The following is a 13,353-nucleotide window of genomic DNA, read 5'->3' on the forward strand; positions in this document are numbered from 1 at the left end:
GTCCATAATGCAGAACTCTTCTGCAAGCATAGGTGGACCATACCTTAACCAAGAGCTGATGAGTTAAAACACTGTTTAGAGTGAAAAAGTCTGTTTTACCAAAGCAAAAATTTCCACTTTTTTTTTTTCTGAAAATACTTTTCATGTATTTATTTTCCAGGAGGATTATTATCTAGAACTTGGAAACTTCACTAACATGAATATTTTATGATCTGGCTAATTCTGGAAATAAGGAATTTATATAAATTTATATCTGGCACACTTGTAAAGCTTCAGGATTTTACATTTGCAAAATTACTGAATGTTGTTGCCAAATTCATTCTGTCTATTCTCATTCTCATTATTGTTATTAATGCAAATGTCTGCCTTCCCCTATCTCCCTGATAACATAGATTCTGTAAAAGCTAAGCTCTTTTGATTTCTTTAGCTTTGTAGATGTACTCTTCCTGAGTGGCATGTAGGCACAGACTGGGAATTAAGGCTATTGAACGAAAATTATTTCCTATTTGGCATTGTGCAGAAAGCAGACTCTGGAGAATCCCATCTCTCAAACTGATCTTGTCCTGGGCCCCACAGACAAAAATGATTATTGTGAACTTCAGAACAGCAGCTCCTCCTTCATGGCCACAGCACCCTCCTTAACCCCACCCTGCAGTGCCCTGCCACACACACTCTTTTGCCCTCCTTTACAACAAAAAGGCAGAAGGAAATATAATTAATAATGGAAAAGGTTTCTGCTATGGGGTATACAATTCAGTCAGGTTGACAAGTATTTACTTGAAGCTCATGCACAAGTAAGAGTAATTCACAGAATCATAGAATCACTAAGGTTAGAAAAGGTCTTCAAGATCATCAAGTCCAGCCATCAGCCATCACCCTACTACCAATGCCACCCACTAAACCATGTCCCTAAGCACCATGTCCAACCTTTCCTTAAACACCCCCAGGGACAGTGACAACGCCACTTCCCTGGGCAACCTGTTCCAATGCCTGACTGCTCTTTCTGAGAAGAAATGTCTCCTCATTTCCAACCTGAACCTCCCCTGGCACAACTGGAGGCAGACATTCCATTCTCTTGGGAAGATAAAGAAGAATGGAAATGGCTCTCTAGAGGAAACAGTCTCAGGAGTAGGGGTTCCAAGAACAAATATGAGGAGTAGCCAAGCTACCAAGCTTGGAGTAGAACAAGTCACTACGGTCAGTCTCTATATGGTCACTATGGACAGACTATGGTCATCCTCCCTAAAACTGAAGAGCTCTGTTTGAATTCCACCAGAACTATGGCTGCTAAAAGAACTGAAATATTTCTGCAAGTGCTTGGGATGGCATATTGTTGAACATCAACATAGATACTTGCTGTATCTACTTGCAACAATGCATAATTAAGGGTTAAAAAATAGTTGCAAATATAAATTGGTTATGATAAATAATCTGCCATATCATTGTTCAACTAATATTGCTTACATCATTTTAGTAGAAATTAAACTGAAAGTGGTCTAAGTGAAATAAATCTATCTCTATTTAATAACCAAGGAAAATTAGTGTGTGCAGTATGAATAACATAAGTTACCACAAGGAAGAACATGCATTTACTTTGAAGTATGACAGCAGCTAATGCTGTAATCCAAAATGTCCCAAGAAGTTAGGCACCTGGCATGCCAAATAAGCCCTAGAGAATTTTCTTGCATCAGGACATTGTAATATCTTCAGCTGTCACTGCCATAAATGTACTTTCAGCTACTTTCAGGTAGCTGCTATTTATTTCCCAAACGCACACAGAATACCAGTGTAGGTCAGAGCTGCAATTTTCTGTTTTAGGACTGAAGTTAGCAGTGTGGTAATGCCTGTGGAACCAGCAGAACAAACAAACAACTCTTTCAAATAAGATTTGATGTACACTGTTTCAAATGCATCATGTGTCAGATGATCTAGTGTCAATCCCAGTCTGTGCAACACCTCTATGTCTTCCTGTCTTTTGCCAATACGTAAAACATCTGTGCTAATATTGAATCAAATAAATTCTTTGAAGTAGCTTGAAAAACGCTGACATCACATCTGAAGTGCCTTCAGCATCACTTTCATGGAACTGAAAGCCACTAAGGCAAATACTTACTCTCCCCTTTCACACACAGCCTATCACAGAACCACAGGATTACAGAGCAGCTGAGGTGGGAAGGGACCTCTGAACAACAGTTATGAACTGTCTATGTCCCCTCTTCTTTTGATATTTGGTACTTGGTCCACTTGCCTTCTTTCCTACGTAACTTTACTGTGTTATCTTTAAATGCTTTTCTTAATATTTTCCTTCTTTTCTGTGGCAAAAGCCATGGAACTTCAAATGCGTGTAGAAGGATCACATTCGAGTTTGCCACACAAATATATGTGCGGTGCAGCTGAGCATCAGAACTGTGCCCATACGCACACACTTTTCTCATTTTCCCAGCTGGTCTGGGCTCGAGACAACTAGCGTGATGTGACCGACTGAACCTGCAGCTGCTTTCACAAGGTAAGCTCATCCAGTCTGCACAAACCTGCCCTTGCAAAGATGCTCCATACAGTGGCTGACCATGCTGCTTGGGAGACCTGATTCCTACATGAGTGCTATTCTCTACAGAAGGTCCTAGCAAATGAGATCGGTTGGCTTTTTTTTTTTTTTTTAAACAAACAGTCTGTCTGTGCAACAGTTCATAAAACTGAGTAATGAAGTCTAGTTGTTATGACAGAAGGCTGGAAATATGGAAGAGAGTGAATGGGCTGAGGGAATTTTGAAAACTCAAGTTTGATTATTTTCGTTAAAAAAAAAAAAATCAGGAAAACTTGTTTGAAAGGTTTCAGGGTAAAGTACAAGCAACAGTTATTGAGCTTTTGAAGTAAAATTATTTATATCTTTCTTTTTATTTTGAACAGTTAGTACCTAAAATGCTGAAAGCAGAACACTAATATTGCAAACCACAAAAAGCACATTTGTGTAGAGACATTAAGTAACTAATGGTATTCTTATATTTCTTTGTAATAGTGCAGCTTGCAGAGCACAGTTAAGGATTATGTATATTTTGCGTATAGTTAAGTAATTTTAGCCTACAACAAAGGAATTCCGATCCTTGAGTCCTGCAACTGCTGGTCACAGAAAAGCCTGAATTTCTGAACTGAAATGCTGTAAGACCAATATATTCAAAAGCTATTCCATTGTTCTTTGCTAATACATGTTGCATAAAAATTATCATTTTTTTTCTATATTAGGCTTAAAGCAAGAAAAACAAAACCAAAAGATATTATGATCCTTTTATTTCCAGCCATACATACAAGATCTGTTATTCACTCATAAACGCCCATATCTGAGATAGATCTCTCTCTTTTCCAAAAGCCATGAAGTGTTCCCAACAATAGAAGACAGAGAAACCAAAGTCCCTTCCCCAGTACAGAGAGGAACTTCTCACTGTAACTGTGCTACTTGCTTTGTGAACAATGTAAGTCAAACCCAGATGACGCTGGGCACACCTGCAGTACACACCGTTACACAAGACAAAAGCAACAACTTCTCTGCCTGTGTTTCTGCGAGCCTTGGTCGGCTCGTAGGTGAAGCAGTGTGCCACGCAGCCGAAGAGGCAAACTGTATGTACAGACACAGGTGGCAGCAGGTCGGCTGTTCCTTACTGATGTGAATGTCTCCCTGTGCTGCCAACTTCCCCTAGACCTGGGACTGCTGCTAGTTAACGTTATCATGCAGAGCATTGAAATTCTTTGGAAATAATGATTTAAATCTTTAGATATTCATTGATTCGGTTGTACTCAAATTCCTAAGGAGCATCTGTGCCTGTCGATGCTTTCTCGCAGTTGTACTTATGGAGATAATTGCAGTATTTTTTCTCTGGCTTAAAACTTCACATAATGGAAAAAGTAAATGTTCAGAATAATTTGTATGGGAACAGACACACAAGGAGCAATTAGCTCATGAAAAAAAAAGATCAAGTCTTCTGAATCCATTGGGTACTCCACCCCCCTTTAATGATCACAAAAAGGTAAAGCATATCTTGTTTAAGACTTCCATCTCTTCCTAACTGATTCATTTAAGGTTACGTGACTCTTGTAACTTCTGAAAACAAAACACCATGGAAAATGCATTGCTTTTTCCTCTTTAGTTTGTAACAAGGCTATAAGCTGTGTAACTGGTGAAGTGAATTGCAACAGGATACAAACTCCCGTCTGCTGCACTGAATACAGGTACAGCTGTGTTCCAGCATTACTGCTGAGCTTTGCTCAACTATGCAAGTTACAGTCAGTTCAGGCATTGCTCAAAATGACCACCAAACCTTTCAATTATTACACCGAAACAGCAAAACACAACCAAGAGCATTTTACAATGCTGTTCTTAAATGCCTCCCTCCTCGGATCTTGACAGCACTCAGGTAAGTATCAAACAAACTGTGTCGCCGAAAGTCGAGCTGGCAGACACCCAGCCTTGCTGACCAGACAGCTGCTGCAGGACCTCAAGAGGAAAAAGAGTTCATGAACTCTGGAAGAGGGGCAGGCAACTCAGCAGGTCTATGCAGCCCTAGTCAAGCTGTGCAGGGAACAAATTAGAAGGGCCAAAGCCCAGCTGGAAATCAATTTGGCTAGTGTAGTAAAAGGCAATAAAAAATGCTTTTAGAACTACATCAACAGCAAAAGGAGAATTAAGTAGAATCTCCATCCTTTACTGGATGTGAGGGGAAATGTAGTGACAAAAGATGAGAATAAGGCTGAAGTACTTAAGACCTGAGCTGGAAGATAATGATGGAGAGCAAAATGAAACCTGTATAAACCAGGAGGAAATTGTAAATGACCTCCTACATCTTCTGAATGTTCATGAGCCTATGTGGCTGGATGGGATTCACCCAAGGGTGCTGGAGGAGCTGGCAGAAGTGCTCACCAAGCCGCTTTCAATAAGTTAGCAGCAGTCCTGGCTAACCAGGGAAATCCCAGCTGACTGGAGGCAGTGAGTCTACAAGGACAGGAAGGAGAATACAGGAAAGTGGCAAGAGTTCTTTACATCAGGAGTATCATGAAAGCTACTGATCTAAGTATCATTTTGATCATCAGTAAAGGCTGTAGCTCTCAGCCTGCAAGAGCGTGGCAGGCTATGAATTAGGGTTTTTCTTAAGCCTATTGATGTGACACGCTCAACGTTTCCGTTCTTGGTCCCAATTTGCAAATCTGTTATGGATAAGGAAATGACACATTGAGATGTCATGACAGAAGAGAACGTATTGCACTAACTCATGAGAAGAAATTAAAGTTCCTCTCTGAACTGCTCTGTAGATCTACACATGCTTTCCATGCTCAGTAAGTTTACAGTCATACTGTCCTTCCAAATCAGAAAAAAAAGACCAACTCATCCCAAAGGTTTGCAAGTAAATTCATCCTGCTTTTGGCTACTCATTACAAAAGATCCACTCCCTAATTTTTACTTCTTCATTCGTAAATCCTTGTGCATCAGCAAGAAGACAAGATACCTGCCACAGAAAACAATGAGCCAGTGTTTTCTCAAAAGGTTGCTGCTCATTTTAATAAAAAACAAGAAGAAAAGGCTCACATTTCTATCTAGAAGAGACTACAGCTCTAAGGTTATTACATTTAAAACAGGATTCATACACCTAAAACACTGCAAAATCAGTACTACAATTTAGATTCTTATTCAAGTGTCTAAATTTTTAGTTCCTTATTTTTCAGTCCTTTCACACAGACACAGCACAGAAAGATTTTGTACTCTGATGGAGAGAATGAGTCAAGCCTATTAAATGAATGGAGTCCTGTCAAAGGCATTTTGTAATCAGTACTCTGCTCACTCTGATGTATTGACTGCTGACTCCTATAGGAACTCTGCTTTAATAAAATTATGTGAGCTGAAATTCACATTAAGCATCAATATATCTTTATAACAGGTGCACAACACATATGGGGGGGCAGAAAGAGGCTGCATTTTCTTTGCTTAGTCTATGAAAAATGAATCCACAGAATGTAAATAAGATTCTTAATGTTTATGCTGTTTCCAAGTCCTGCCTATTAGATAGTCACGTAACTGTTCATTTTACCTTTGGTACCAAATAAAATATCATGCTTCTTCTATACATATAGAAGTTGATGTGTTTTTCTGAGTCCCCTGTGAATGAAGAAAATATTTTTTTAAATTGTAGCTGTTTGCACCCCTTTGCTTTCAGGGTCATTGCTGGAGTTTTGAGAGGTAGCACAGGAAATAAATACATATGCCAATAATACAAATACCTTTAGAGAACCTGTTTTTCTAAGTACTGTACAGTGTTTTGAATCTCTAGGAATTCAATTTTTGTTGCTGCACTGATTGCATGTAATTGAGTCATGAAAATGACTTGCTAAAGATTACAGAAAGAATAAATAAAATAAAAATGCAAAACAATTTTTTTAATAAGTATATATTTTTTCCCTAGGTTTTCTTTGCTTTGCTGCTGATCATCACACTCCAGATATCTGAGAAACTTTTCCTAAATAGCATATTTATTCTGTTTTTCTGTCATCTACCTCATCAGTTTTAGTACCATTCTGCACTATTTTTGATTTTCTGTTTCGTTGCTCTGATTCTGTTTTTTTTCATTTTGTGGATGTCAAAAATGTCCTAAATTAATTTCTGCCTATTCCCTTTCTGACTCTGCTAGTCAGGATTTTTGAAGCAACTCATGCGGCTTTGTAGCTTCAAGTGCAATAATGCAGTTTGTATGAATTAACTTTACTACTCACTCACTTAACTCAGAAATATATTATAATCTTTTTACTAACAGCAGAATAGAATCATAGAATCACAGAATCATTAAGGTTGGAAAAGACCTCCAAGATCATCTGGTCCATCACCCTACTACCAATGCCACCCACTAAACCATGTCCCTAAGCACCACGTCCAACCTTTCCTTAAACACCCCCAGTGATGGTGACTCCAACACCTCCCTGGGCAACCCATCCCAATGCCTGACTGCTCTTTCTGAGAAGAAATGTCTCCTCATTTCCAACCTGAACCTCCCCTGGCACAACTTGAGGCCATTCCCTCTCATCCTATTACTAGTTACCTGTGAGAAGAGGCCGACCCCCAGCTCCCCATGCCTTCCCTTCAAGTACCTGTAGAGAGCAATAAGGTCTCCCCTGAGCCTCCTCTTCTCCAGACCAAACACCCCCAGTTCCCTCAACTGCTCCTCACAGGACTTGTGTTCCAGGCCCTTCACCAGCTTCCTAGCCCTTCTCTGGACATGTTCCAGTGCCTCGATGTCCTTCTTGTAGTGAGGGGCCCAAAACTGAACACGGTACTCAAGGTGCGGCCTCACCAGAGCAGAGTACAAGGGGATGATCACCTCCCTGGTCCTCTGGCTACACTATGCCTGATACAAGCAAGTCTCCAGTCATGCTTATCTCTTTCTTGGTTACTGAGCTGACTTTCAGAAACACTCTCTCATAGGTCCGTGTTTGCTACATAGTTTTAATTTTGTCATTTTGAAACAGACAGGATAAACATTACACTGTTAGAGCAGGAGATGAGAATCAGTCCTTCCCTTGTGACTTTTGCAGTGTTGCAAGACCTGAGTCTCTCATTGATCTCACTGCAACAATAAGGAAAGAAGTATCCGCATTCTCTCTCTCTTTTTCTTTTCTTTTTTTTTTTTTTTTTTTTTTTTTCCTATTAGCAGAAATGGAAACAAAGAGCCCAAGATGAAAAATGACAATATGGTCAATATTGTACTAGAATCATGAGTTCCTCGTTAAGTCATTAGGGCAAGTGAAAATTCAAACTCCAGGTTAAGAAAAACAGCAAAATGGAACTTGCAATATTTTAACTCTTTCTAGACATTAGCTAATAAAAAGAACAAAGAAGTTATTTTAAAAGAAACAGAAAACACTTGAAAGAATATTAAGTAAACTTTTCTTAATGTTAAGAAACATTAACCTATAGTTCAAAACCATTTTAGATATTTAATAGTCAAAGACAGATCTCTGAGAGATTAAAAAAAAAACAACCCACAACTCACCCTGACTTCAAAAAAACAAAGAGATAGAAATGCAAAACAAGCAAAAAGTCATACAACACTTTACAATCTGGAATATGAAGTTTTTAATTCTCTTGTCTCTTGGAAGCTATTTGTTCAATTATTATTGATGCACTGCTTTGAATAACAGATCAGACATATGTAAATGTCTGTATGTCAACAGAGAGAACTGCAACATTAATGTACTGCCTCATGCTCCTCAAGCTCCTCTTGAGGAGGAAGAAGAGAGAATCTGCACTTACAAGTGGAAAAAGCAAGTATAATTTGTTTTCAAGTCTCTACTGAATATAATTCAGAGGGCACAGACAAGAATCCAACAAATAGCTGGGCCAAATACATTTGTGAAAACACACTCAATGGGGATGCTTCAGCTAAACTTAAACAATACTCAGTTGTTCAATGTTTACACTTTGAAGGTAATTATTTATAAACCTCTCTGCACGTAGTATTTTTCTGGCTCTACTTTAAAAGCTATCCTGCCACTTCCTTTGTCTCCCCTCCAACCACTCTTCCTGGTTTTTGTTCCAACTCAAATTTGTCCATCCAAGTCAGTTTAAGGTTGGCGTCGTCTCTGCCAGTCTGGAGACAAGTGATTGCAGAATACTTCTACTTATTACCAGTTACTTGATTAACACATACATAGTATGTATGTACGATTTATTTACCTTTACCTTATACAGGTAATATAGGTCTCCCATAAATAATAACATTTCTGATGGCAATGTGGTGAGGCCCTGGCCCAGGCTGCCCAGGGGAACTGTGGGTGCCCCATCCCTGGCAGTGCCCAAGGCCAGGCTAGGTGGAGTTTGGGCAGCCTGGACTTGGGGAGGTGTCACTGCCCATGGCAGGGGTTGGAACCAGGTGGGCTTTGAGGTCCCTTCCAACCCAACCCATTCTGTGAGTCTGTGGTTCTATGATTAGAAATAGAAGTGGTGCAGAATTTTGTGCTGCACTGTAATTCATATGAGGGACAAGAACGAAAGATAGGAAATATATGTGAGAAGTTAGCATGATCAATATGCAAGTTTTCATTAGGCAAAGTACTGATACTAGAACCACTTCCTTTTGAAGTGTGGGATATATTCTTAATTTATCAGTTATACAGAACTGCGCTGGGATACGTTTGCATTATTGTGAAACAATGAAAGTGAAACAAGGAAAAGCAGATGTACATTAGCAGAGATAATGTTTTAAATAATGCTAATGCAAAACAGTCAATCTAAAATAATATTAAGAAGAAGAAAAATGAGAATGAGACTAAGACTAAGATCAAACTAAAAAGAAAAACCTCCCAAGATTTTCAAGTGCAGCATAAATCCGATCTCCCTGCCAATCTTTCTCCATTCAGAAACAGCTCTCCTATTGAAGTACAATAAAATGTTGAAATTTGGGAAACTCACTCATTACAGATTTTTTATAGAGGTAAAAATGTTCTACAAATCAACTTTGATGCTTGCAGGAAATATCATCAAAAAGGTTTTTGTCTTTCCTATTGGAAATAGGAAATTCGCCAGTGCCTTTCTACCCTAGTCTTGAACTAAGCATTCCTATGGACAACTGATTATAGAAAAACAACTACAAATCACATTTCCCTTGCATGAATCTATCTAGAACACATCTGCTTTTGCTGGACAGCTAAACAAGCTATCAAATCCAATGATTCTATTTTAAGGATTACAGAAGAAATGCAGCGATTTTTTGAAAGTCAAGCAAAAGCCAAGTTTTTAAGTTGTATTGACTTGCAGAACTCTTCAGTAAGAACCAAGTCACAAAAAATAAATGTAAATATGTCATAAACATTTTCTATAGCTTTAGCTGCAATCCCTTTAAGATGTTTTAGTAAAGATGGCTGCTGTTGGTCTGGTGAAAAGTTGTCTCCCACCAGAAATATTTGCTTTTTCCAACAGAGGTCATGTTCTCAATTCTGCTGTGGGTAAAGCTAAAGCCGTAAGATACACATCTCAGAACTGCAACCCTGTCTCTGTATCTGTGTTCTTCTCTGCTGTCATATACTTCACTGCAACATACACTTTCTCCTTTGCTCCCCAACACCGTGATAACATCCCATCTCTTGCCAAAGAACCAAAGCTACTGATTCGTATTTGGGCACACAGCTGTGGATGAATAGAAATAAAGAAGCATCCAGGTCATCAAAGTCCTGAGCTGTGAGCAGTAAGTTCTTGAGTAACAAGACAGGAGGGAAATGTAAAGAAAAAAAAAAAAAGAAAGTAACTGTTTTGGAAAAAAACAAAAGAGAGAGAGAGAGAGAAACCGCCCTGTCATTTGTGACAGCATGACAAGTCCCACAGATATGTGAGGTTAGGGCTTCTGAGTTGTGGACTCTGCCACCATATAACCCACATATGCCTAAGGCTACCCCACTGGAAGGGGAGAGAGAGCGAGAGAATTGTACTGGTGCAGTCTCATGATTCATTGTGTATGAATTCTGGATAGGCATCTATTTACCTCCTCCCAGCTAACAGCTGCACCCTCTGAAACCTGTGTGGTGGCACCACAGACTCTTGGCTACTTGTGTTCCTGCCCATCTGCCTGGATGGCATGGTGCCATGCAAAGGGCTTTGACTGTAGCAATGCAGCCTTGAAGCCCAACCACGAGGGGTTCAGAACAAAAGCATGGTGTACATAACACTCCTACAGCATCTGTCACACAAAACAACCTCTCTTGGTGACAGAACAGCCAAATGCTTCTGCACTTTTAAGGATATATCTCTACTTAAAATTATCTGACAGGTAAAGAGTGCAAGAACTGCAGCAAATAAATGCTTGTAGATGCATACTGATTTTCTCAGCAACAAGCAGAGCAACATTGACATATTTTAACACAAATATGCAGTTGCATCTGCTGGATCATTCAGAAAGGCAAAAGTCAGGCCAGATGATCACAAAAGTTGTAAATAGGCTTACAAGTCCAACAAAACCTCAAAGCTGTCTGGCACTTATTCATAAAGGTGCAAAACTTTTCAGTATTTGTGTAGAGTTGCACCCTCCAAGAACTGCAGAACTGATGACATTCTGTAATGTTATATGCTATTGCATTTAACACTGCCACTTGACATGGCCTTTATGTCAGGCCAGTATCATTTCTTTATACTCCATGCATGTACACAAAGGCTCAGCTGATCTACCTGTGACGAAATGCACTGGCATTTCCTGTAGGTATTAGGGAAAAAAGGAAAAAACATTTTGGATATGTTTAATTTTCCTTCTCAACCAAACTCAAAGAATCATAGAATAGGTTGGGTTAGAAGGGACAGATGTGTTCTTTTCTATTTGGTGTTTGGTTTTCACTAATCCAGAAAAAGAGATATTTTTACCTTATTATAATACTAAAAGTTTAACCGCTTATTGCAGAAAATTCTCATAAAGAGAGTTTCAAGTTCTTTCTATTGTCATCTCTGAAAAAATGATTTTGTGAATAAGATAAGATCAAGAATGTTATTGATTTTTTTTCTGTATACATAAAAATAAGGAAACAGAAAAATCAGAAGTTTCATGGACATCCTGCACAGAGTTGGTATATAAAGAAGAAATATGGTGACAACTGTTCTCAGGACCGTAACTGTTGGTAATAAGGAAACAAAAATATACAAGAAAGATGTTGAAGAACTCTGAGAGTCTTGTTCTTCTTTACTCCAAGTAAAGAGATGAAAAAAGAAGGAAACTGAGTCATACAAATGGGGCAGGGTGGAAGTACCTGGGCTGTGGCATTTTACGTCTGCAGATTTGGACACCGCTGAGTGGGGATGGAGCTCTCTTCTCCATTTCAGTAACGATGGATCACACACTTTCAGAATTTTTGTGGTGGTTTTGTTAAAATTGTCAATCAGAAAAACTTCAAGAGCTATGTGATGAAGCTTAACTGCTATAAATGAGATCAAAGTTTTCTCCGAGTAAGAAATTGATGTCAGCTAGTGATGGATCTGGACTGGTTTGTAAACTGTCTGATCCACTTAAAATCCCTCTGAGGCAGTTTCAGACAGAAAGGGGCACTATGTCACACAGGATGATTTCAGAATCCAACAAACAATGATTTAGTAGGACAGCAGCTCCTATTCTTCTGGAAAATATTTTTATGTCTTCTTAAATTAAAAATTCTGCTACCTTAAAAAGGGGGGAAAGACCCTTCTCAATTTTTCTTAATTTCCAGAACATTTTGAATAAACAGTGTAATGAATTAATTGCTGCTGAAATGACTTCTTACTAGCTCTTGGTTTTATATAAAACACCTTTTAAACATTTCCACTCCATTCAGTATAATTCACATAACTAAGAGTGATTCTTGAATTAGAATTTGATGATTCAGAGAGATTTGGTACCACAACACTGAGCATACCACCAAGGTCAATGGTTTGACTACAACCTTTCCTAGCAGTAATCAAAAGTACTTTCCAAATGAAAGCTGGCTGGTGGAGTATAACACATTGGTGGATTGCAACGCCACCCTTGCAAAGCAGCTTTCTGCACAATTCTTGCAAAAAAAATCAAAATCCATTTTCTCCAGAATCCCCCTTTTTATAGCCAATCAAATAGTCACTTACTAATTAAATAAAAGTGTTGAGGATTATTTGATTCTCCCCGTGCTTTGAGCATTGGTACTGCTGCTCTCTGATTGCTGCAGTGACTGTTTTACCTTTGGGGACGAACAGCATGAGTCACATGTACAAGTACAATAAACCATGACGGACTGAGTCCAGAGTTCTAAATTCATTTGTCTTGCTACTACCTGCTCCTTTTTTTCTACTACAAATTAAATATATTTATCTGTTCTTTAAGAGATCAGAATCTTGAAATTAAAGGGTTTTACTTAATTGTCTTAAACAACATTTCTCTAACATTTCTCCAACATTTCTCCAACGCTGAAGATAAGAGCAAGGCTGATTTCTTGTGAGTACATGAATGAGTAGGACAAATGCATGTTGAGACTATACCAACACTTTACAGAAGAATATTAGAAACACAAATGAACCAGAAAAAGACAGAAGAAAAGGGAAAAAAAAAAAGGAAAAAAAAAACTCAGCTTTTCCAAGTTATTACATACAAGAAATGGGATAACAATAAAAGCATATCCCATATTTTAAAGAATGCAGAATACTGTGCACAGCATGAATAAAGGTTTATGGACTGTTTCTACTGCTGACCTATGACAAGACAAATAGAGGTGGCAATCTCAACATATGAAGGTAGTTCATAATCAACACAGTCAGCTAATCTGGTCTATTCCTGATTCCTCTAAACAAGGTCTATTTTGATACTATTTAAAGGAAAAGGTACCAGCGGCTTAAATTCCGAG

At 38.6% G+C, this 13,353-nt stretch overlaps 1 protein-coding gene and 1 long non-coding RNA gene across 2 annotated transcripts in view; one reads left to right on the forward strand and one right to left on the reverse strand.

Moving 5' to 3' along the window:
- The window catches only part of HAPSTR1 (HUWE1 associated protein modifying stress responses), an 824,185-nt gene that overhangs the window by 351,295 nt on the left and 459,537 nt on the right, over nucleotides 1–13,353 (forward strand). The window lies entirely within an intron of this gene.
- LOC118249139 (uncharacterized) overlaps nucleotides 1–13,353 on the reverse strand; it is a 58,530-nt gene that overhangs the window by 1,554 nt on the left and 43,623 nt on the right. The gene's annotated exons all lie outside the window — the stretch shown is intronic.

Source organism: Cygnus atratus, chromosome 15 (assembly GCF_013377495.2).
Source record: "Cygnus atratus isolate AKBS03 ecotype Queensland, Australia chromosome 15, CAtr_DNAZoo_HiC_assembly, whole genome shotgun sequence".
Taxonomy (NCBI): domain Eukaryota; kingdom Metazoa; phylum Chordata; class Aves; order Anseriformes; family Anatidae; genus Cygnus; species Cygnus atratus.